Raw genomic sequence first — 25188 nt, 5'->3', positions numbered from 1 at the left:
CATGCTATGTACTCGACCTGATGTCTCGTACGCTTTGAGCATGACGAGCAGATATCAGTCAGATCCAGGTGAAAGTCACTGGATAGCGGTCAAGAATATTCTTAAGTACTTAAGAAGGACTAAAAAATATTTCTTGATATATGGAGGCAATGATGAGCTAGCTGTAAAGGGTTACAATGATGTTTGCTTCCAGACCGACCAGGATGACTATAGATCGCAGTCAGGGTTCGTATTTTGCATTAATAGTGGTGCTGTCAGCTGGAAGACTTCGAAGCAGGATACAGTAGCTGATTCTACAACAGAAGCCGAGTACATTGCTGCATCAGAGGCAGCAAAGGAGGCAGTTTGGATCCGCAAGTTCATCACTGAACTTGGGGTGGTTCCTAGCATTGCTGACCCCATTGAGCTCTATTGTGACAACAATAGAGCTATAACACAGGCGAAGGAACCTCGCTCACACTAGCGGACCAAACACATACTACGGCGCTTCCATCTCATTCGAGAGATCATCGAGAGAGGAGATGTGAAGATTTGCAGAGTACCTACAGAGGCTAACTTCGCAGATCCCTTGACCAAGGCTTTGGCACAGAAGAAGCATGATGGTCACAATAGGTCATTTGGGCTTAGAGCCTACACTGATTGGCACTAGTGCTAGTAGGAGATTGTTAGCTAGAGCCCTAGAGCCAATCATTTGATGATTGTATTTTGGACTTATTGTATCATATTCTATATAAATAAAGGCATTTGGATTTTGGTTATTATACTTACTTGTATTAGTGCCAAATAAACTAAGTATAATAATGTCCTTGAGTAGATGGTTCTCACCTATATCAATCGGTTAGTTGAACCGATAGTGAGATGATATAGGGAACACTACTCTTAATCATTCCTAGTCGAGTATTAACATTCAGGGACAATGTTAATGCAATAAGACTAGCATATAGGTCAACTCGATGACTTGATCTCACAAGTCATGGATATAGAGATATCAAGTTGACACATGGGTATACATTAGAGAATGTATACTGAATGACCCGCCATGAGAAAGTATCATGGATCGTTATATGAGTGTCATATACTTTCTCATGTGGCTATTAGTATGACTACTAGTCCTTAGACATGAAGTCACCATGGATCCCTACATAAGGAGTTATGTACTTTGGTTTCGTCAAACGTCACCCGTAACTGGGTGGACTATAAAGGCGATTATTGGGTATGTAATGAATTATGCAGAGAGATGTGAGTGATGTAGATGGGATCTATCCCTCCTATATGACGGGAGAGATCAATATTCTTGATAGAGTGAGACCACGAAGTGCATGACCATGCCCAAATGAGTCAATATAGGATATTGAGCTCATTTGATTTAGTGAGTCTACTTGGTGTTCAAGATTTAGATTGATCAGAGGATGACACGGTCTATGCCTCATATTGATCAATCTAGATGTCTAGGATAGAAGGACACTTGTCATATTTTGTGAGGAGTCACAATTAGTAGTCACAAGGTGATGTCGGATCTCGACATTCTTGTAACTTGGGTAGTAATGATGTGTTGCTAGATACCACTCATTACTTATGCTCCTAAATGGGTTTAGGGCATTGCCAACGTTACAAGAACCTATAGGGTCACACACTTAGGACAATTAGATGGAGATTAGGTGCATATGATGAACCAAGAGGATTAGATTCATTTGACGAATCAAATTGAATTAAGAGTAATCCTAATTGGGCTAACTTGAGTTTGACTCAAGTTGATTCATGTGTTCAATGAGTCTAATTTAGATTTTGACTCATTGAATCAATTTAATTAAATGAATTAGATTCATTATATTAAGTTGGCTTGAATCAAATGGTTGGATTCGATCAACCATGGAAGAGATTTGGTCAAGTTTGACTTGACTTGAGAGGAAGATTAAAAGTCAAGTTTGACTTGACTTTATGCCACCTCATTGGTGAGTTGGCATTGATATGGACCAATGATGTTACTCCACATCATCATAGGTGCCACCTCATGGAAGTTACAAAGCCATTTTCTTTAATAGCTTCACATTAATTGCACTTAATGCAATTTTGGGAGTTACACAATGGAGAGTGGCCGGCCACTTTTGTTTGAATGAGAATTCAATTTTTCATTCAAGTGTGCAATTTCTTCCTTCTTCCTCTCAAGCTCTCCCTCTCCTCCTTCCTTGGCCGAACCACATAGGTGCTAGCACACCTTGGTTTTTGGTCACCTCCACCTAGTGTGTTCATGTGGATACGTGTAGAGAGTTGTCTACATTGACAACTTCAAAATCCGGCGTACCGAGGACGAGCGGGATACGCAAAAGGGCACGCAACTTGGGTAAAGATCTTCATCATGTAGATCTAGAAGTTTTGTAACTCGTACTCGTATGTTTTCGAATTTTTCTTCGCACGAGATCCATTGGCTAGGGTGATTCAGGGTTTTCGCGACGCGAAAAAGCGGTTTTCGCGGCCCGAAAAATCCAACAAAACCGGGGAGGAAGGCTGCTCGAGGAGAAGGCCGAAAGTTGGGTTCGGGTGAGCCCTATTCCGGATGGTCAAAATCACTCAAACTAGTGGAGTCGGAGCGAAAAACTTGGACCGAGACAAGCAGAACCGGAGCAGAGGACCCGAACCGTAAAAAGTCAACTATGTTGACTTATGTGGTCCTAGCGCCTGGAGCCTATTGAGTCCGAGCGCCCGGAGCCTATTGAGTCCGAGCGCCCAGAACCCAAATATTATCAAAAGTGACATGGATGTTGACCGACGCGTCTAGGATAGAATTCTATCCCACTCTAGGCGCCCAGAACCATTCCAGGCGCCCGGAATAGTGTTATAAATATAGTTTTGATTTCAACAGTTCATTCAATCACTTGTAATTCATTTCTTTCTGTTCTACTTTTGTCTGTTGTTAATGTTGTAAGAGGCTACTCCGCCCGAAAGAGATCGACATAAAAGTGTGCTTAATTTTCCTTGGATTAGCAATCTCCTGATTGCAAACCAAGTAAGTCTCCTTGTGTTTCTGTCTCTGTAATTAGTCTCTTAGTTTTTTATTACAAGTGTTCTTAATCAATCTATAAGTCGAGAAAGGGTTGAATTTGTTTTTCCAGGGCAATTCACCCTTCCCATCTTACCGACCACCAAAAATAATTCACTTATTACAAGTGTTTTTTTTGCAAACTTCACTTAAAAATTTTATCTTTAACTTAGAATTTTTTTTTTGCTTCTAATTTTCTTACTTAGATTTTTTTTTAAAAAAATAAGTGATGAAATATAACCAAAAAAAACTTGAGAAAATTTTTTCTGCTTAAAATTTTCTTACTTAGAATTTTTTTTTTTTTTTGCAACACTTAAAACTTTCTAATTTATTGTAATTTTTTTTTAATATTAAAATTAACCTTAGACCTTTTAAGAACCCCACTTTTTTATGTGATCAAAGGGGGAGAAAGATGTTAAGTCTAGGGGGACGTATAATCTAAATTTTTTCATTGAAAAATCTTTTTGCACTTATTTACAAAATTATTTATTTTTACATTATATTTGTTTACCCTAGCTTAACTTGGGGTACTCAGATCAAAAAGAGGGAGATTGTTGGAACCCCAAGATTATTTTGATATGATCAAATAAGTTAAGTTAGGTCCTGTTTGGTTTAACCTTTGTGTCTAAGTGTGCATGAGCTTAGGAGCATAGGAAGTCGAGAGGAAGACGCGGCTAGCGAGAAGGACGACACGGGAGAGAGTCGATGGGCTTGGTGCATCCGAGGGAAGAGGTGTCGCGGAAGAGTACACCGATGGACGAGAAGAACATATGCGACGTTCGAGAGACGAGAAGCTGGGGAGAAAGGCTGCTCGAGGAGAAGGTCGGAAGTTGGGTTCTTGTGAGCCCTATTCCGGATAGTCGAAATCACCCAAGTTAGTGGAGCCGGAGCGGAAGACCCGGACCAAGACAAGAAGAACCGGAGTAGAGGACCTGGACCATAAAAAGTCAACTATGTTGACTTATGTGGTCCGGGCGCCCGGAGCCTATTGAGTCTGGGCGCTCGAAACTCTTCCGGATGCCCGGAATGGCTCCGGGCGATCGGACCACAGAGACAAGCAGAACAGGAGCAGAGGACTTGGACCGCAAAAAGTCAACGGTGTTGACTTATGTGGTCCAGGCGCCCGGAGCCTATTGAGTCCGAGCGCCCAGAACCCTTCCGAGCACCTGAAACCCAAATATTATCAAAAGTGACATGGTTGCTGACCGATGCGTCGGGGATAAAATTCTATCCCACTCCAGGCGCTCGGAACAGTGCTATAAATATAGCTCTGATTTTAGCAGTTGATTCAATCACTTGTAATTCATTTCTTTATGTCCTACTTTTAGTTGTGTGTTGTTAACGTTATAAGAGGTTACTCCGCCTGAAAGAGATCGACATAAAAGTATGCTTAATTTTCCTTAGATTAGCAATCTCTTGATTGTAAACCAAGTAAGTCTCCTTATGTTTCTGTCTCTGTAATTAGTCTCTTAGTTTTTTATTACAAGTGTTCTTAATCAAGCTATAAGTCGAGAAAGAGTTGAATTTATTTTTGCAGGGCAATTCACCCCTCCCCTCTTGTCGGCCACCAAGGGACCAACAACATCGAGTCTGTCTGCTCTCTCCCGTGTCGTCCTTCTCGCTAGCTGCGTCTTTCGCTCGACTTCCTGTTCTTCTAAGTTCCTGCACACTTAGACACAGGGGTTAAAAACCAACAGGACCTAACCTGATTTGGTTGATCACATCAAAACTATCTTGGGGTACTAACAATCTCTCCATTTTTGATGTGATCAAATCCAAGTTAAGTTAGGGTAAATCATAAACAAATAGTTATGATATTTGCAAAAAAAATTCCAAGTACAAAAATTAAGTACAAAAAAAAGAATAAAATTGTATTACCTCCTCTTAGACTTAATCTTTACTACTCCTCTTTTTGATCACATTAAAAGTGGGGTATGTTTAAAATGACTTTCAAAAATTTAAAGCCTAAGGGAAAAACAAAAACACTCCTTTAATTGAAGAATTTTTTTTTTTTTGCTAAGTGTTGAACTTAAAAATTTTCACAAAAAGTTAAATTTTTTGGAAAAATTTAAAACATTTGCATTTTGATAACTAATTCATAAAAAAAAAAATTATAAGGGAAAAGATTGTTTAGATTAATGTTTCACAAAACAAATAACTTAAACAAATTTTAATGATTAGATTTATTTTTCTAACAAAAATTTAAAGCATTAGTTAAATACTTCACAGTAAGTCAATTAATCATTAAATTCAGTAATTGACTTTCAAGCTATGGCGAGACACTAGACTTTCTTGATTATTAGAGCATCAATCACTTCTAGACAAAGTGTTTTAAAGAATTTAAATATTTAATTTTCTTTCTAATAGCCCTAAATCCAAAAAAATAGTTAACTTAAATATGAATTTGGAATCCAGTACAGGTTCCTACCTACTGGATTTATCAAGAATTTCTTAAGAATGTATTTTTGTGATATTTTCCTAATTTGGTTCTTATGGTATTTAAAATACTAGTTTAAATTATTATATCTCCTAATATTTTGATTATTTGAGCATGCACGATTTTTCAAATATTCTATTTCTATTTTCAATTTGTCATTTTCTATTTTTAAATTATCAAACAAATCTAAGAGACATGCATTGGCTAATTGTCTTTTCAAGTCTATCTTTTCTTTTTCTAATTTTACTAAATCCTTGGAAAGAATATTAATAAATTTAAACGACTTTTCAGGAGATAAGACACGTACCTGACTTACTTTGTATTCTGATTCTCCCCCTTCATCGTAGCTTTCCTTTGATGATCCTTCCCCTTCGTCAATGCTCATCTCTGAGCTGGTTTCATCTTCCTTTTGATGGTTTACCATTAGGGCTAGTCTGGCGTAGCTTTCGATTTCAGATTCAGAGGACGATGATTCATCCCATGTGGCTTTTAGATTATGCTTGGGCTGAGCTGGTTTCTTGTTCTTTTCCTTGTCCTTGTTCTTCAATTTTGGACAATCATACTTGATGTGTCTTTCTTTGTTGTAGTTGTAGCATCGGACCTTCCTTTTGTTTCGATAATGCTTTCTCGTATGCAATTTAAATTTATTAGTTTTAATAAATTTATTAAATTTTCTTACTAGTAGCGCCTCTTCATCTTCGTCGATCGACGCTTCGGAGTAAAGATCTTCCTTCTTGGCTTTCAAGGCAAGATTATTGTTCGACTTTTCGATTTCTTTAGAATCTGCACATCGAGTTTCGTGAAGTTCAAAAGTAGAAAACAAATTCTCTAGTATACTTACCTTGAAGTCCTTAGAGATGTAATATGCATCTACTAAGGATGACCATTCTGGAGTTCTTGGGAAGGCGTTGAGCGCATACCAGATTAAATCTCGGTTAATTATCGATTCTTTGAGATTGTTGAGCTGAGTTATGAGTTCTTTGATCTGTGCTTGGAGTTGCGCTACCTTTTTTCCATTGTTCATCCGCAGGTTTGTTAGCTAGATTCAGAGGATGTCTCACCTTTCTAACTTTCCTTCCGAAGTGCCTTCATGGAGTACCTGGAACTTCTCCCAGAGCTCTTTGGCGGAGTCATAGCTGCCGATTCAATTGACCTCATGGAGCGGAAGGACGCTTAGTAGATGGAACTTTGTTTTACTATTCGCCACAAAATTAGCTTGTTCTTTCTTCGTCCATAAACACTCTTCCTTTCCAGCTCTATGTTGGTCCGTGGGGGCTACAAAATCATATTTCATAATTAACAGAATCTCAAAATCTATTTTAAAAAATACCTCCATCTGTTGTTTTCATTGCACAAAGTCTCCCTCGAATTTTGGTGGATGAATGCTTGCACTGGCCATCGTCTCGTTGCTTCAGTTGGTGGTTAGTCCTTCTGAGGGGTCTTGGCTCTGATACCACTTGTTAGGAGTCTTAGCGGCCGGCTAGAGGGGGTGAATACCCTGCAAAGAAAAATAATCTTTCTCAAGCTTTTACAGCTTAATTATACTCACGCTTGCATAAAAGAAATTAGAAACTAATTAAAGAAAGGAAAAGGCACACAAGATTTTACTTGGTTACAACCGGGGAGGTTGTTAATCAAGGAAGATGAAAAGCTCACTAAACTCTCCTTCAGGCGGAGAAGTCTCTTTACAGCAGTTGAAGTACTAAAAATACAAAGCTAGACAAAAGAAATCGTTTACAAGTGTTCTTCAGTGTTCTTTCTTGGCTTTTGAGACTAGGACTGTATTTATTGTTAGTTAGAGCCCTAGAGCCAATCATTTGATGATTGTATGGACTCATTGTATCATATTCTTGTATATTAATAAAGGCATTTGTTTGGTTATTATTCTTATTTGTATTAGTGCCAAATAGACTAAGTATAATAGCGTCCTTGAGTAAAAGGTTCATACCTATATCAATCGATTAGTTGAATCGATAGTGAGATGATATAGGGAACACTACTCTAAATCATTCCTAGTCAAGTATTAACATTCAGGGATAATGTTAATGCAATAAGACTAGCATGTAGGTCAGTTCGATGACTTGATCTCACAAGTCATGGATATAGAGATATCAAGTTGACACATGGGTATACATTGGAGAATGTATACTGAATGACCCGCCATGAGAAAGTATCATAGATCGTTATATGAGTGTCATATACTTTCTCATGTGGCTATTAGTATGACTATTAGTCCTTAGACCTGAAGTCACCATGGATCCCTACATAAGGAGTTATGTACTTTGGTTTCGTCAAACGTCACCCGTAACTATAAAGGTGATTACTGGGTATATAACGAATTATGTAGAGGGATGTGAGTGATGTAGATGGGATTTATCCCTCCCATATGACGGGAGCAACATCGGTATTCTTGATAGAGTGAGACCACTAAGTGCATGGCCATGCCCAAATGAGTCAACATTAGATGTTGAGCTCATTTGATCGAGTGAGTCTACTTGGAGTTCAAGATTTAGATTGATTAGAGGATGACACGGTCTATGCCTCATATTGATCAATCTAGATGTCTACGATAGAAGGACAATGTCACATATTTTGTGAGGAGTCACAATTGGTAGTCACAAGGTGATGTCGGATCTCGACATTCTTGTAACTTGGGTAGTAATGATGTGTTGCTAGATACCGCTCATTACTTATGCTCCTAAATGGGTTTAGGGCATTGCCAACATTACAAGAACCTATAGGGTCACACACTAAGGACAATTAGATGGAGATTTGGTTCATATGATGAACTAAGAGGATTAGATTCATTTGATGAAACATATTGGATTAAGAGTAATCCAAATTGGGCTAATTGAGTTGGACTCAAGTTGATTCATGTATTCAATGAGTCTAATTTAGATTATGACTCATTAAATCAACTTAATTTAATGAATTAGATTCATTATATTAAGTTGGCTTGAATCATATGGTTGGATTAGATCAACCATGAGAGAGATTTGATCAAGTTTGACTTGATTTGAGAGGAAGAGAAAAAGTCATGTTTGACTTGACTTTTTGCCACATCACTAGTGAGTTGGCAAGATGTGGACCAATAGGATTGCTCCACATCATCAATGTGTGCCACCTCATGGAGGTTACAAGCCTCCATAGCATTTAATGTGACCGGCCCACATTAAATGAGAAGGTTACACTTGTTGCCATGTCATTTAGTGAGGTGGCAAGATGTGGACCAATAGTGTTGATCCACATCATCCTAGAGTGCCACCTCATGGGGGTTACAACTCTTAATGGTCTCCACATTAATTGGAATTAATGTGGGGGTTACACCTCCTAGAAGGTGGCCGGCCACTTGAATGTGGAGAACAATTTTCATTTTGAAAATTATTCCATCATTCATTCCTTCTTCTTCCTCCTAGAGTTCTTCTTGCTCTCTCCCTCTCCTCCTCCCTTGGCCGAACCACATAGGTGCTAGCACACCTTGGTTTTTGGTCACCTCCATCTAGTGTGTCCGTGTGGATACTTCTAGAGGACCGTACACTTGACGGTCTTGAGATCCGACACCATTTGGACGAGCGGGATTCGCGTGGGGCGCGCATCAAGGGTAATGATCTTAACTTTAGTGTAGATCTAAAGTTTTTACAAACTCGTACAAGAAAAAGGTTTTTCGATAATTTTTGTTTACGAATCTTTGCACGAGATCCATGGCTTTGGGTGACTCGGGGTTTCCGCGACGCGGAAAAGCGGTTTTCGCGGCCCGAAGAACCCAACAGTGGTATCAGAGCCACGTGCAAAGACTTGTACGAGTTCGTTTGTATTTTTATGAAAAATATACCTTCTGTGATTTTCTGTAAAAATTGAGTTTTTAGAGTTTTTATGAGTAATTTTTCCGTAGAAGCGAAGCACAAGTGTCTCGGGACTTGTAGGCTTCGGCTACCGGAAAGTTTTCTTTTAAACGGTTTCGTTTTGCCCCAAATCCGTTTAGGACAGCGGGGTCGGGTGCCATTAGATCGCAAAGGAGCAACTCACGATGGTTAGATCGTGGGTAGGGGTACTGCCCCTAACCCCGCAAGGGGATTTGCTCCGCGATTGCACCCGAAATCGCTAAGAACGAACCCGCCGGGAAGATTTTTCCGAAACGGCAATGTCTCGGCCCAAATCGTTTTGGAACAGCGGGTTTAGGCACTGTTGGACCGCAAAGGAACCCTCGCGATGGTTAGATCGCGGGTAGGGGCGCTGCCCCTGGGCCCCGCAAGGGGATCCGTTCCGCGATTGCGCCCGAAACCGCTAAACGGGACCGTCGGGAAATTTTACTCGTAAAAATTTTAAAAATTAATTTTAAAATTATAGAAAATTATGAAAATATATAATTTTGAATTATATATAAATTTTGTGATAGTCATGGCCCAAAACCCAATATGATTGGTTGTGTTGTAATTCATAATACGGGCTGCGTGCCGTTATGTGTTTGCGCGTGTTGTATGTTTTTATTTATTCGCGACCTGCGCATCGTGCCTTCTCTTATATTCTTGTTGTAAATTAGATTTAGACTCGAATGTAACTCGAGTTTCAAATTGAAATGTACAAATTGGAGCGGTGGAGGATCCACACGAGACGGAGTTCCGAGGCGGGCACGAGCAACACAAGGTGGTCAAAGGGAGGAGCTTGGAGAAGCTGTTGACCCTAGGTTGACCATTCGATCTTCTCATTGGCTTGAGAAGATCGTAGTAGAGCCATGACTAAATCACAAATAGATTAATTAATTAATTGTTATGTATTTGATGCATGTTTAATAATTAATTAATTAATTAGTGCCTTAACGATTATATTAGATCTAAGTCGTGCACATGATGCACCCTTGCGATTAGATTAGATCTAAGTCGTGCACAAGATGCATCCTTCTCGATTAGATTAGATCTAGATCGAACCAACTCTAAAATGCCTAACACTGCCGTGATACCTATCACTACCTCGATCACATGTATTATTGAATATGCCAAAGCAGAGCAATACATATTATCTTGGTAGGGTACGGAGGGACAATCTTGGTCCCGCCTATCAACGCATGGGTGAATACAAACTCAATTAGATTGAGTATTCCTAGTTGCTCGGTTAGATCGAGTCAACTATAGGCATTCTTCCAACGGTTGGAAAAGATAGGTCAAAATCACATCTATATTAACTCTCGGGCGTATTAGCCAAAGCTAACTCGAGTTTTAATATAAATGCGGATATTGATTTTATAAACAAGAGTTGCATAGAGATATAATTGGCAATCGTTACCTACCGATCATACTAAGCCTTGGGCGTATTAGCCAAAGCTAACTCAAGGGTTAGTATGATGTGGATCTTCTCCCACAAGAATTATAGTATTCAGTGGGAGCATCATTTAGTTAAAGGCCCAATTAAATGATTCTAAAAGAATATGATATTTATTTCTGCAAATTTTCTGTTGTAGATAACCATGACGTCGAATACGAACTCTTTCTCCCTGCGTTCTGTCCTTAAGAAGGACAAGCTCAACGGAGCAAATTTCCTGGATTGGTTCAGGAACCTGAGAATTGTTCTCACTCAGGAACGTAAACTGAGCAGCCCATTCCGGAGGCTCCTCCTGCCACTGCCACGCGAGCAGACCGAGATGCTTACAAGAAGCATCAAGATGACGCATTAGATGTGTCCTGTCTTATGCTCGCGACCATGAACTCTGAGCTTCAGAAGCAACATGAGTTGATGGGCGCTTACGATATGGTTGAGCATCTTTGTCACCTATATCAAGGACAAGCAAGGCACTGGAAGAGTAACTCCAAAGAATACCTGGAAGATCTTAAGAAGAAGAGAAATAAGATTTCTACTTCAGGTATACATGTTATAGAAGTCAACCTCTCTATTTCTTCATCGTGGGTATTAGATACCGGATGTGCTTCGCACATTTGTACTAATGTACAAGCGCTGAGGAATAACAGGGCATTGATGAAGGGTGAGATAGACCTACGAGTAGGCAATGGAGCACGAGTTGCTGCTATTGCTGTAGGAACTTATCATCTATCTCTTCCCTCTGGGCTTGTACTAGAATTAGATGATTGTTGTTATGTGCCTGCCTTGACTAAGAACATTATATCAGTTTCTTGTTTGGACAAGAAAGGATTCTCGTTTATAATAAAGAACAAATGTTGTTCTGTCTATTTAAACGATATGTTCTATTGTAGTGCACCTATGATAAACGGACTCTATATTCTATATCTAGAGAGCCCTATCTATAACGTTAGTACCAAGAGGTTCAAATCGAACGATATGAACCACACTTATCTCTGGCACTGTCGCTTAGGTCATATAAATGACAAGCGCTTATCCCAGCTCCATAAGGATGGTTTGCTGGACTCATTTGATTTTGAATCATATGAGATATGCGAGTCATGCCTACGAGGCAAGATGACCAAGACTCCCTTTAGTGGGCACAGCGAAAGAGCGACTGATTTGTTAGGACTCATAAATAGTGATGTATGTGGCCCTTTCAATGTCGTTGCTAGAGGCGGTTATAGGTACTTCATCACATTTACTGATGACTTCAGTAGATATGGTTATGTGTATTTGATGACACATAAATCTGAATCCTTTGAAAAGTTCAAAGAATTCAAGAATGAAGTACAGAACCAGCTTGGCAAGAGTATTAAGGTACTTCGATCAGATCAAGATGGTGAATACTTAAGCCATGAGTTTCGTGACTACTTAGCTGAGTGTGGGATTTTATCTCAACTCACTCCTCCTGGAACACCACAGTGGAATGGTGTATCCGAAAGGAGGAATCGTACCTTATTAGATATGGTACGATCTATGATGAGTCACACTGATCTTCCGACATATCTATGAGGATATGCTCTAGACACGGCAGCTTTCATTCTCAACCGAGTTCCATCCAAGGCCGTGATAATGACACCATATAGGATATGGACTGGGAGAGATGCCCAGGTGTCTTTCATGAGGATTTGGGGTTGTGAGGCTTACGTACGACGTCAAGTCTCAGACAAATTAGGACCCAAATCCGACAAGTGCTATTTCATCGGATATCCCAAGGAAACTAAGGGATATTACTTCTACATTCCCAGTCAGCACAAGGTAGTTGTGGCAAAGACTGGGGTCTTTCTAGAAAGGGACTTTGTTTCTAGAAAGACTAGTGGGAGCGCTTTCGATCTTGAAGAAGTTCAAGATGCGAACAATAGCACTGATGCCTCGATGGAAATTGAACTGGAACCACAAAGTGTTGTGGATGATGTTGTTCCACAAGGAGTTGAGGAACAACAACCGGTTCATGTAGACATACCTCTTCGCAGGTCTGACAGGGTACGTCGTCAGCCTGAGAGATACTCATTTCTCTTGTCTGACCATGATGACGTTATGCTCATAGAGGATGAGCCTACCACCTATCAGGAAGCTGTGATGAGACCAGATTCTGAGAAATGGATAGAGGCCATGAGATCCGAAATGGAGTCCATGTACACCAACCAAGTATGGACTTTGGTTGATCCACCTGAAGGGGTAAAACCCATTGGGTGTAAGTGGGTCTTTAAGAGAAAGACTGACATGGATGGACTTATCTATAAGGGTTGCTTAGTAGCTAAAGGTTTTAAGCAGATTCATGGTATTGACTATGATGAAACTTTTTCTCCAGTAGCGATGTTTAAGTCTATTCGGATCATGCTTGCTATTGCAGCCTACCATAACTATGAGATATGACAGATGGATGTCAAAACCGCGTTTCTGAATGGAAACCTACTCGAAGATGTGTACATGACACAACCTGAGGGTTTTGTAGATCCACAGCATACTAGTAGAGTATGCAAGCTGTATAGGTCCATTTATGGACTAAAGCAAGCTTCTCGGAGCTGGAATCTTCGATTCGATGATGCAATCAAACAGTTTGGTTTCATCAAGAATAAAGATGAACCTTGTGTCTACAAGAAGGTTGTAGGGGATATAGTTGTCTTCCTCACATTGTATATGGATGACATACTACTCATTGGGAAGGACATCCCTATGCTTCAGTCTGTCAAGACCTGGCTAGGGAGTTGCTTCTCAATGAAAGACTTAGGCGAGGCATCACGCATTCTAGGGATACAGATCTATAGAGATAGATTTAAGAGATTGCTTTACCTAAGTCAGAGTACATACATTGACAAGGTACTCCTTCGGTTTGCAATGCAGAACTCCAAGAAGGGATTTCTGCCGATGTCACATGGCGTGAGTCTTTCGAAGACTCAAGGTCCTTCTTCTAGAGAGGAGAGAGACCGCATGGATCAGATCCCTTATGCCTCAGCCATATGATCGATCATGTACGTCATGCTATGTACTCGACCTGACGTCTCGTATGCTTTGAGCATGACGAGCAGATACCAGTCAGATCCAGGTGAAAGTCACTGGATAGCGGTCAAGAATATTCTTAAGTACTTAAGAAGGACTAAAGAATATTTCTTGATATATGGAGGCAATGATGAGCTAACTGTAAAGGGTTACAGTGATGCCAGCTTCCAGACCGATGATTATCGATCGCAATGGGTTCGTGTTTTGCTTAAATGGTGGTCCGTGAGTGGAAGAGTTGCAAGAGACACGATGGCGATTCTACAACAAAGGCGAGTATATTGCGCATCGGAGGCGCAAAGGAGGCGATTGATCCGCAAGTTCATCGAACTTGGGGTGGTTCCTAGCATCGTGACCCAGTTGAGCTCTATTGTGACAACAATGGAGCTATAGCGAAGGCGTCTCACCAGCGGACCAAGCACATACTACGGCGCTTCCGTCTCATTCGAGAGATTATCGATAGAGGAGATGTGAAGATTTACAGAGTACCTACAGAGGCTAACATCGCAGATCCCTTGACCAAGGCTTTGGCACAGAGAAAGCATGATGGTCACACTAGGTCATTAGGCCTTAGAGCCTATACTGATTGGCACTAGTGCTAGTGGGAGATTGTTAGTTAGAGCCCTAGAGCTAATCATTTAATGATTGTATGGACTCATTGTATCATATTCTTGTATATTAATAAAGACATTTGTTTGGTTATTATACTTATTTGTATTAGTGCCAAATAGACTAAGTATAATAGCGTCCTTGAGTAGAAGGTTCATACCTATATCAATCGATTAGTTGAATCGATAGTGAGATGATATAGGGAACACTACCCTAAATCATTCCTAGTCGAGTATTAACATTCAGGGACAATGTTAATGCAATAAGACTAGCATGTAGGTCAGTTCAATGACTTGATCTCACAAGTCATGGATATAGAGATATCAAGCTGACACATGGGTATACATTGGAGAATGTATACTGAATGACCCGCCATGAGAAAGTATCATAGATCGTTATATGAGTGTCATATACTTTCTCATGTGGCTATTAGTATGACTATTAGTCCTTAGACCTGAAGTCACCATGGATCTCTACATAAGGAGTTATGTACTTTGGTTTCGTCAAACGTCACCCGTAACTGGGTGGACTATAAATGCGATTACTGGGTATATAACGAATTATGTAGAGGGATGTGAGTGATGTAGATGAGATCTATCCCTCCCATATGACGGGAGCGACATCGGTATTCTTGATAGAGTGAGACCACTAAGTGCATGACCATGCTCAAATGAGTCAACATTAGATGTTGAACTCATTTGATCGAGTGAGAATACTTGGAGTTCAAGATTTAGATTGATTAGAGGATGACACGGTCTATGCCTCATATTGATCAATCTAGATGTCTAGGATAGAAGGACAATGTCACATATTTTGTGAGGAGTCACAATTGGTAGTCACAAGGTGATGTCGGATCTCGACATTCTTGTAACTTGGGTAGTAATGATGTGTTGCTAGATACCGCTCATTACTTATGCTCCTAAATGGGTTTAGGGCATTGCCAACGTTACAAGAACCTATAGGGTCACACACTAAGGACAATTAGATGGAGATTTGGTTCATATGATGAACTAAGAGGATTAGATTCATTTGATAAATCATATTGGATTAAGTGTAATCCAAATTGGGCTAATTGAGTTGGACTCAAGTTGATTCATGTATTCAATGAGTCTAATTTAGATTATGACTCATTAAATCAACTTAATTTAATGAATTAGATTCATTATATTAAGTTGGCTTGAATCATATGGTTGGATTAGATCAACCATGAGAGAGATTTGATCAAGTTTGACTTGATTTGAGAGGAAGAGAAAAAGTCATGTTTGACTTGACTTTTTGCCACATCACTAGTGAGTTGGCAAGATGTGGACCAATAGGATTGCTCCACATCATCAATGTGTGCCACCTCATGGAGGTTACAAGCCTCCATAGCATTTAATGTGGCCGGCCCACATTAAATGAGAAGGTTACACTTGTTGCCATGTCATTTAGTGAGGTGGCAAGATGTGGACCAATAGTTTTGATCCACATCATCCTAGAGTGCCACCTCATGGGGGTTACAACTCTTAATGGTCTCCACATTAATTGGAATTAATGTGGGGGTTACACCTCCTAGAAGGTGGTCGGCCACTTGAATGTGGAGAACAATTTTCATTTTGAAAATTATTCCATCATTCATTCCTTCTTCTTCCTCCTAGAGTTCTTCTTGCTCTCTCCCTCTCCTCCTTCCTTGGCCGAACCACATAGGTGCTAGCACACCTTGGTTTTTGGTCACCTCCATCTAGTGTGTCCGTGTGGATACTTCTAGAGGACCGTACGCTTGACGGTCTTGAGATCCGGCACCATTTGGACGAGCGGGATTCGCGTGGGGCGCGCATCAAGGGTAATGATCTTAACTTTAGTGTAGATCTAAAGTTTTTACAAACTCGTACAAGAAAAAGGTTTTTCGATAATTTTTGTTTACGAATCTTTGCACGAGATCCATGGCTTTGGGTGACTCGGGGTTTCCGCGACGCGGAAAAGCGGTTTTCGCGGCCCGAAGAACCCAACATTTATAGCCCTGGTCGAGGTGCTTGAAAGAGTTCCAGGCACCTAAAGTGGGATAAATGAGAGACATCTAGGGTAAGCGTAATTACCTTTTGCTATAATTACAAGACAGAGGAGCACTATCAGAGGACGGATGCACATTATCAGAGGGAAAATGAGCATTATTGCAAGGTGGAGGAACACCATCGGAGAGGAAAGAACAATTATTGTCAGATGGAGGAGCAAGGCTAACATGTAGATGCAATGTATAATTGGCACATATCGCAAGGTCACTTCCCTCACTTTTCTCCTTTTCCATCTCCCCCTCAATGGACTTTCTTTTCATTGAGGGAAATGCTTATTTCAAGTCTAGGGGAGTTAAATTGGTTTTTATTTGGTTAAGTTTGTTTCATTACTTCCTTAGGTATATTTTTGCTTTAATCATTATGTTTGTTATGTTCATGCCCATCATGTATCTGGTTGTTTGTTTCTTATAACACAACATTAGCATGAAACTTAATATTTTTGCAGAAGTATGCTCCTATCTCTAGCAATTCATTTTCTCCAAAAAGCAGCAATAAGACATGAGTGTTGTTTTTTCAAAAAATTTCATTGTTGGCTTGCTTGTTTAGTGCCTCTTTTCCACATAATACTTGATTTTGAGAGTTGGCAATTCATGGCATTGGACTAGTACCTTAGACTCCTAGGGGACTCACTAAATTTTGATTATTGTAGAAACACTCGAGTTGTGGAAATCATAGAAAAAGATAAAAAGAAGAAAAAATTATTTTTGAAAAATGTGAAGAAAAAAGTTTTTGATAATGAGTGAAAGCAACAAGGCACCCCTTTGAGTGAGACCACATGATTACTAGGGAAATACCGATTAGGTACCACTTTGAGATCTAGTGGTAACTAGGAAAATATATATTAATTGATCTCGACATCGAGTGATCCTTTGATACCTTATGTGAATAATGCAAAGTATTAGGGGGGACAATCCTTGTGTGTGGCAGGTAAGTATCATTTGCGTTGAGACTCTAGGCACATAGTGAAATGATGAAATAACTAGGATTGTTAATTTATACTTTAAAGTTGAGTCACTTTGCACAACGTATAAAGGACTTTCAAGTTAGGCCATAGTGAGATGATTCGTATGTCTTTGCTCATTAATAGAACTACTAAATAGGATTAGATGAATTTGCTAGGAATGATGTTGTTTCATTAACACATTAGTTTAACTCGTAGATTTTACTTGAGGATAAACAAAGATTTAAGTTTAGGATATTTGATGTCTGTGAATCATACACATATTTTCAGTCTTATATTGCATTTCCTACATTATATGAGCATATTTACATTAACTTCTAATATTTTTTTATCTTTTTGGTACAAGAAACTTCTCTTTTGTGTTTTATGTTAATAGGACGTGAAGATCTCAACAATTGGACATGTTTGGAGATGAAAAGTCTAAAAAGCACACATTACAACATGATACACAACCTGACCTTGAACTATTCCATGACCATGCATCATCCTTGGAGTGGAATGACAATTAGAGTAGCACACTAGAAATCCAACATGGAACATAACATGGTCATGTCAATAGACATGTCCGTGTCCCATGCTATAACTCGCAAGAAATTTCCAACAGGCTATAGAGACATGTTCGATATTATGGATTTGACGAAGAGATTCCAATGAGTGACACGACTTGATTGTGTTCCCTTACATGATCGTGGCATGTGTGGTGACACCCCTAGAATTTTTAGAGAAATTGTTGAAGACTTGGTAATTTTTAGAAGTTATAAAAGGACAAAGGGAATGCCGCTAATATCATCGAGGGTTTGTGATAGAAGCCTTAGGAGAGAGAGCCATCTTGAAGAGATCAAAGGAGCCTAGAGATTTCGGTCATCAAAGAGCATGTGGACATCTTTTAGAGACATTGACATTGACATCATCTAGCTACAAACTGAGTTATTCCTACACTTTATCTTTATATTGAGTTGTATAATGATTTCTCAATATTTTTTGGATTTTATCTCCATCATGATAGAGTAGTCTCCCTAATTCTAAGATTAGGGAGTAACCTAATGATTGTTTGACAATATTAATGCACTGTTTCTCTTTTTACCATGATATGTGTGATTCTTGATTAATTCTAGTTTATTTCAATTATTCATCTATGCTACAAGATTTAAGATAAATTATTAACCTCTCTAGCCAGAGGGGTGAACCCTAGTTTATAATCAAAGCATATAAGCATACGTTGAATTCATAGAGATTAGGAGGCGGACTTAATAGTGAACTCTAATATCCAACCTATAGAACTAACTTGAGAGTTCTTCTATGAAAGTAGTTGAGCCCTCTTGAGGCTTACATGGCATGCCATAGAGCATCAAGGATTTATCCTAAATAATTCAACACCACGAAAGTAAGAGTTGCATTAAGATAGACATATCAGTGATTTTCTTTATTTTCCTTTCCCCATAGACACATCAATCACCTTAGGTCAAACCCCTTCAAGTATAATCTGACATTGAGATAGAAGAGAAAAATCACAATTAATTCATCAACGATTATTATGGTGAAATCAAAGTCTTAGAATTGTTTTTATCACCGTTTCATTCAAGCACTCTTAGTTATTTTCTATAGCCAATCTTGTTCAAGTTTGTCTAAATAGTTTGATTTGCATGTAAATTGGTATTCAATAACACGGTCCAGTGGACGATAATTTTATTACTTGACGATGACTGTACACTTATGATATTCGCACATCAAAAGTCTAAGTAGGTCAAGAGTGATTAGATGATTGACAGTTAGCGAAAAGTTATAGTAGGGTACTAGGCAATGATAGTGAAAGGCTCGATGGGTCTGTTGAGAGTTGAACACTTGGTACTGGAAATCCTGATGGATTAGCTAGGGGTTGAACACTTTGTAGTGGTAGTCCCGGTGGGTTAGCTGGGAGTTTAATACTAGACAGTGAAAGTCTCAATGGGTCAGCTGGGAGTTGTATATTTAGTAATGGAAGTCCCGATGGGTTTGTTGGGAGCCTAACACTAGGTAGTGGAAGTCTTAGTGGAGCTAGATACTTGGTAGTGGAAGTCCCGATGGATCAGCTAGGAGCTAAACACTTGGCAGTGGAAGCTCAGTGAGTCAGTTGGGAGTTAAACACTTGGCAAATGTGAAGTCTTGGAGTAGTAAAATCTAAGAAAGGGAGAAATCTTGGGGGAGTGAACTCCAAGCAAGCAAACCTAGTAGGTGTTTGTGTAGAGAGCACCAGAATATAACTTAAGTTTTGATATTATCAAAATGTTCAAGTTAAATCTTATTATGATCCGATGAATTGACTGAGTGTGCAGGCTGTTTACTCAATCGGGAAAGCTCTAGTTGTAGTTAAGAAGGAAAGTCTTAGCATATCATGGAAGTCACACAGCAAGTCCAGGTAGGTTGAGGACTTGACACTTGGCAGTGGAACTCGATAGGTCTGGAGGAACTGATATCGAGAGGAAACCTTGATGAGCCGATCTGATGCTAAACCAAAGTCCAAATAGGTCTAGAGTGGAAGGTAGGTTGAGATAAGCAACTGGAGTGCAGCGATGGGGAGGTCGTGTCCCGGGAAAGTATAAACCCTAGGTCGTTGATCTAACTGAAAAAATCAAGAGGTTTCCAAGTTGAGATCAAGACAGGTCTTACTGTCTTCTTTTACTCATGCATTATTTTATACTGTACTAACTCTGTTTTGCAGGAATATTATTGTTATATCGAATTAACTCTGTGTTGTAGAATCATATGATCCCTTGAATTCAAAGGGTTATAACTTTTGACTTAGAACTCAGAATAAGGCTTTGTTAGCGACCATGTGTGAAGAACTCAGAAATCTTCATTGGACCAAGGGTTCAGTCAATTAAACTGACACGCCCCGAAGGAGTCTCTGTCCGAAGAAATTTCGGCAGCATCTCCCCTGTACGGGTGACAATCTGAGGTAAATCTACATACAAAATATACATCAGCCACAAGCGGCTGGAATATACACACAATCACGCAGTTTATATCATCAGCCACTCGGCTGGAACAAAATAAACAACCACGCAGTTATATATATATTTAACAACCTACTCAGCTGTACTAAAACCAAAAACACAACGGAAAAGGACAACACATACAACCTAAAACTAAAACTGCTAGTCGGCTAGGCTTACACAACACAACAATATAACATCTCCAGAAACAAAATCGGAATACAACACTAATTACACCAATTATAAATACCGAAGTAAAAATACACAAAAACGTAGACATGTCTTCGGATGTGATGTGGGGACCGACAGCCAGAATACTCCAAGCGTCTCTATAAACAATCTAGTACCTGAAAAAGATAGTGTCCACGGGGGTGAGTTCAACAACTCAGCAGATACCTAGTTGACATGTATAGTAAACTATAACAAATAGTAATAACTATGGAGTACAGTCTCCTGATCAAAAGAAGGTAATGCATAATAGAAAAGGGCTGAAGAATACTGTACTCACTAGGGCCACCTATCATAATAATCAGGTCGTCAGACCGGAAGTGTCATAAATCCTGTATGCATGTCAAACATATGCATCCATCCAAATGCAGCATATAAGTGCAACAAACACAAGCAGTAAATGCATAAATGCATATGATGCCAATAATGTGTCCTGGTCACATCTGATCATGTGGTAACTGTTGGATATTGTCATGTGGTAAATTATTGTCATGTGGTAACTGTTGGATAGAACATGAATCCTAAAGGTAAGTTGGGGAAGGGTTTTGATCGCCCCATTGGCTTTCGGGTATGTGACTTGGTTATGTGACTTTTCACCAACTAGGGCACGTTGGGAACTTGCATTCTACCTCAATGTATGAAGTCGTTGAGATAGAGATTGGGTGTATCCAAAGATAATAAAGTGGCATTCAATCATCTTCTCCCAATCGGTAATCTTGGCTTTGCCCTATCTACCACGTGATCATCACAACTGTTCCCACCACGCTACTTGGCTTTTGAGTTTGATAACAACCAATTTAACTTTTACACAATCGGATACTTTCTCATAATAAAAAATCCTCTCCACTTTGTTAAGCCAACACTGAAGTCCTTGGTTTGTAGAGTATTAGAAAATACAGGAAGATCAAATGGATATCTGATATTTCTATATCATTCCTCTCGACCAGGGTTTTCTAGAATTGAGCACGACTGTGATATGAATTTTTGAAAGTAGACCAGAATTAGAATAAGAGAACTTACGACCTTTAAGATTGTGTACCACTAGATGCTTAGATAATTTTACGAACTTGTCTTTCTAGATCTTGAATCTAGTCTTGGGGGTTATGATCACAGTACGAGGCTTCCTCAGTCGGGCCCTATCTGTCACAACCTCGATCATGGTCACCACGACCATCCATGGGATCTAGGAGCTTTAATACCAATTGATGCCGAGGATATTGATTATTCTATGAGCTATTGAATTCATTGATTCACGCATGAATACCGCAAGCAATCTTCTACAAACCTGTTGATTCAAAAAATAATACCAGGAAATAGAAAAATAATTGACACTGCCAAAAATATTATTAATTCCAAAAACTATTCCTAACATCAACTAACAAGACGTATATAAAGACTCAAACCCCTAAAAAAACAAAGAAAGAAGAGAAATCTTAATAGAAAAAAAATTAATAGACTCCAAATCCTAAAAATCCTAAAATGTAAAAGATAAAAATTACCAAAAATACCTAAAATATCAAAAAAAATTCAAAAATTATAAAAATAATAATTTACTAAAAATAATAATAAAATCCAACGAATCCTCTTATATCAGATTGGTAATTGGATATCATCCGTGTCAAGCTCCAGGGAAGTCCCTGACTGAAGAAATTTTGGCAACACCTCCCCTGTACGGGTGACAATCTGAAACATTTCTACAAACACAATATACATCAGCTATAGGTGGCTGGAACATACACACAATCACGCAGTTTATATGCAGCCTACTCGGCTGATGCCACAAAAATACAACCACGCAGTTATATGTAAATCTAATAGCCCACTCGGCTGCACCAAAACTAATCACAGTGGAAATCCAATAGACAACACATACAACTATAAACGAAAACTGCTAGCCGGCTAGGCTTACACCACACAACAACACAACACTCCGGAAACAAAACCGGAACACAAAGCCAAATACACACATATCATATACCAAGATAAAAATAAACAAAAATACGGAGACTAGTCTTCTAATGTGACGTGGGGACCGGTAGGTAGGATACTCCAAGCAACTCCATAAACAACCAGGTACTTGAAAAAAAATAGTGTCCACAGGGGTGAGTTCAACAACTCAACAGATACCAGTTGACATGTATAGTAAGATATAACAGACAGTAATAACTATGGAGTACAATCTCCTGGACAAAAGCTGGAAATGCACAATAGAAAAGACTGAAGAGAACTGTACTCACCAGGGCCTCCTATAGGAATAGTCAAGTCGTCAGACCGAGAGTATCATAAATCCTGTATGCATGTCAAATATATGCATCCATCCAAATGCAACATATAAGTGCAGCAAACACAATCAGTAAATGCATAAATGCGTATGATGCCAATGTCATGGTCACCCCTGACGCCAGTCAGTCATCTCACACACAATGGTGAGACCGAGTGGGTAGGGCTGTGACAACCGTGCACTCTACCGTCACTATACCTGACGAGTGACTGAGTGGACGGGATGTTGTTGGAGTACTCCTGTCCTCTGACCCCAAATCATAAATGGGGGAGCTCAATGCTCTCATCTCCCGGTACACGATAACGGGGAGGTATCTCTGCCGGCTACCACGCTGGGTCACCTGACCAACGGAGCCAAACAGAGTTCACCGTCTGTCGGCTACCACGCTGCTACACTAAATGTCAGCGGAGCCAAACAGAGCGGAACTGTCTGTCGGCTATCACGCTGAGTCACCTGACCAACGGAGCCAAACAGCAGAACCGCCACACACCTGCCTGATATACCACTAATCTATGAGTGGTGGTGTGTGCAGTACATGTAACTGGCGATGTGCTCAACCATAGTGGAGCCAACAATCGCGCAGCATGCAATCATGATGCATGACACTAAGCATAGCAATCAACTGATCAGCATAACCATATCCATATATATAAAATGAGTATCGTAATATCGATGGTCAAATACCAAGATCTCAAGTACACAGGTCAGATAGGATATCAAAAACCTAGGTCCTGAGCATAATAAAGCATGATTTATCACTACCTCTAAAATCATATATATAATCATGTGAGTATTAACATATAATGCATAGCAAGTGAGCAAACAAGCATGTAACAAGTATCTGGTAATGACATATTGAAACAAGGATGAACATAATTATTACTAAGGTTATAACCTACTAAACATATCAACAAGACATATCGAAAAGATAAGTCAAGGTACCCGCCTCCAATAGAAAGGATCGTATCAGGCCCAAATCCGACGTCGAGAGGCTCGTCTCGCGTCAAAGTCCTGTGTCACCAATATATATACTTTTATTTAGCTACAACTCAAATGCATAACCAACTAAAAATCCTTGAGGCTCAATTAGGGTAAAACCTTAATAAATCTAACCACCTAGTAATCCAATTTATCCATAATTTGATACATAAACCATACCTCAAACTTAGCCAAAACATGTACTGTCTGAAGGAGGTCCTGTCGAATCCAAGGTGCTGCTGGATCAAGGAGCAACCCACAACACAAAAAAAATCTTGCTGAAATCTTCCCTCACCGATATCAACCGAATCAAGCAAGAGGTCACCAATCAAGCAACCAACTTCTAGTCTCTGCCCAACATCCCAAGCACTCCTCACTGATCAAAATAAAACCTCACTGGAACCAATTGGTGGAGATCACAGATCAAACAGCCTAACTCAATGCCCTAATCAAGTTGCTGTTCACCAACCGGATCAAGAAGAAGAAGTCAGATTTCAACAAAACAACCTATCTCCAACCAATTACCAGCAACAACTATGCACCTTACCTCTGTTTCTCCAATCTTGTGACCCCAATCCGTGGCAAAGAAGAGGATCAAGATCCGATCAGGGGAAAACAACAAGAATTGATCTGACCCCTTTTCCTAAACCAAAACAAGAAGGATTAGCGCAACACAGAGCCCAATCAATCAAAATCCAGTGACACCTTACCTTAAGGATCGCTGCTAGGGCACGGCATCGTGGAATCTAGGGCATCTCTCTAAGCTTCAGTGAACAATGATGGAAGGAGACCCGATGCTGCTGAAAGTGAGAGATCGGCTGGGGGTCTCGGATGCCGGCGGCCAGCGCTCGAGCGTTGATCGGTGCCGAGAAGAACCAGGAGGAAGAGGAAATCAATTGCTCACCTCCAGAACCCTAACGACCTTTCTTCCCACCGGCGATCGCTGGATCTGGCCCGATCCAACAGCGTTCATTGTTGGCGTGAGGAGAAGATGTTGGGATCGACAGAGGAGAGGGGCACGGGATCTGGAAAGTCGGGCTCAAATCGCTGGCGATCTGCCCTGCGGCGCCGTCGGCGTCGGAGAAAAGGACGGAGGACGGCGCTAGGGCAGAGGAGAATCGTCACCCGGCGGTGCTAGGGCACAAGCGAGGCGGCACTAGGTCAAAACTGGTGGCCGGCAGAGGTGCTGTGAAGAGGAAGAAGACGACCGGCGGAGAAGGAGAAGGGATCGGGCGGCGGTTTGAGGAGAGAAATCGCCGGGTTGGGGAAATAGAAGAAGTTCGGC

General features: G+C 40.0%; 1 long non-coding RNA gene across 1 annotated transcript; it reads right to left on the bottom strand.

The window, feature by feature from the left end:
- Nucleotides 1-23876: 23876 nt before the first annotated feature.
- LOC122001968 lies at nt 23877-25188 on the bottom strand. The gene is made up of 4 exons (XR_006117541.1): nt 24614-25188; nt 24451-24546; nt 24084-24360; nt 23877-23936 (listed from the first exon to the last, which is right to left on the bottom strand). It is a non-coding gene; the product is annotated as an uncharacterized LOC122001968 (long non-coding RNA).

The sequence above is a fragment of the Zingiber officinale genome, chromosome 7A (assembly GCF_018446385.1).
Source record: "Zingiber officinale cultivar Zhangliang chromosome 7A, Zo_v1.1, whole genome shotgun sequence".
NCBI classification, from domain to species: Eukaryota; Viridiplantae; Streptophyta; class Magnoliopsida; order Zingiberales; family Zingiberaceae; genus Zingiber; species Zingiber officinale.
The sequence above is the reverse complement of the archived record's forward strand: the minus strand, read 5'-3'. Positions and strand labels throughout refer to the sequence as shown.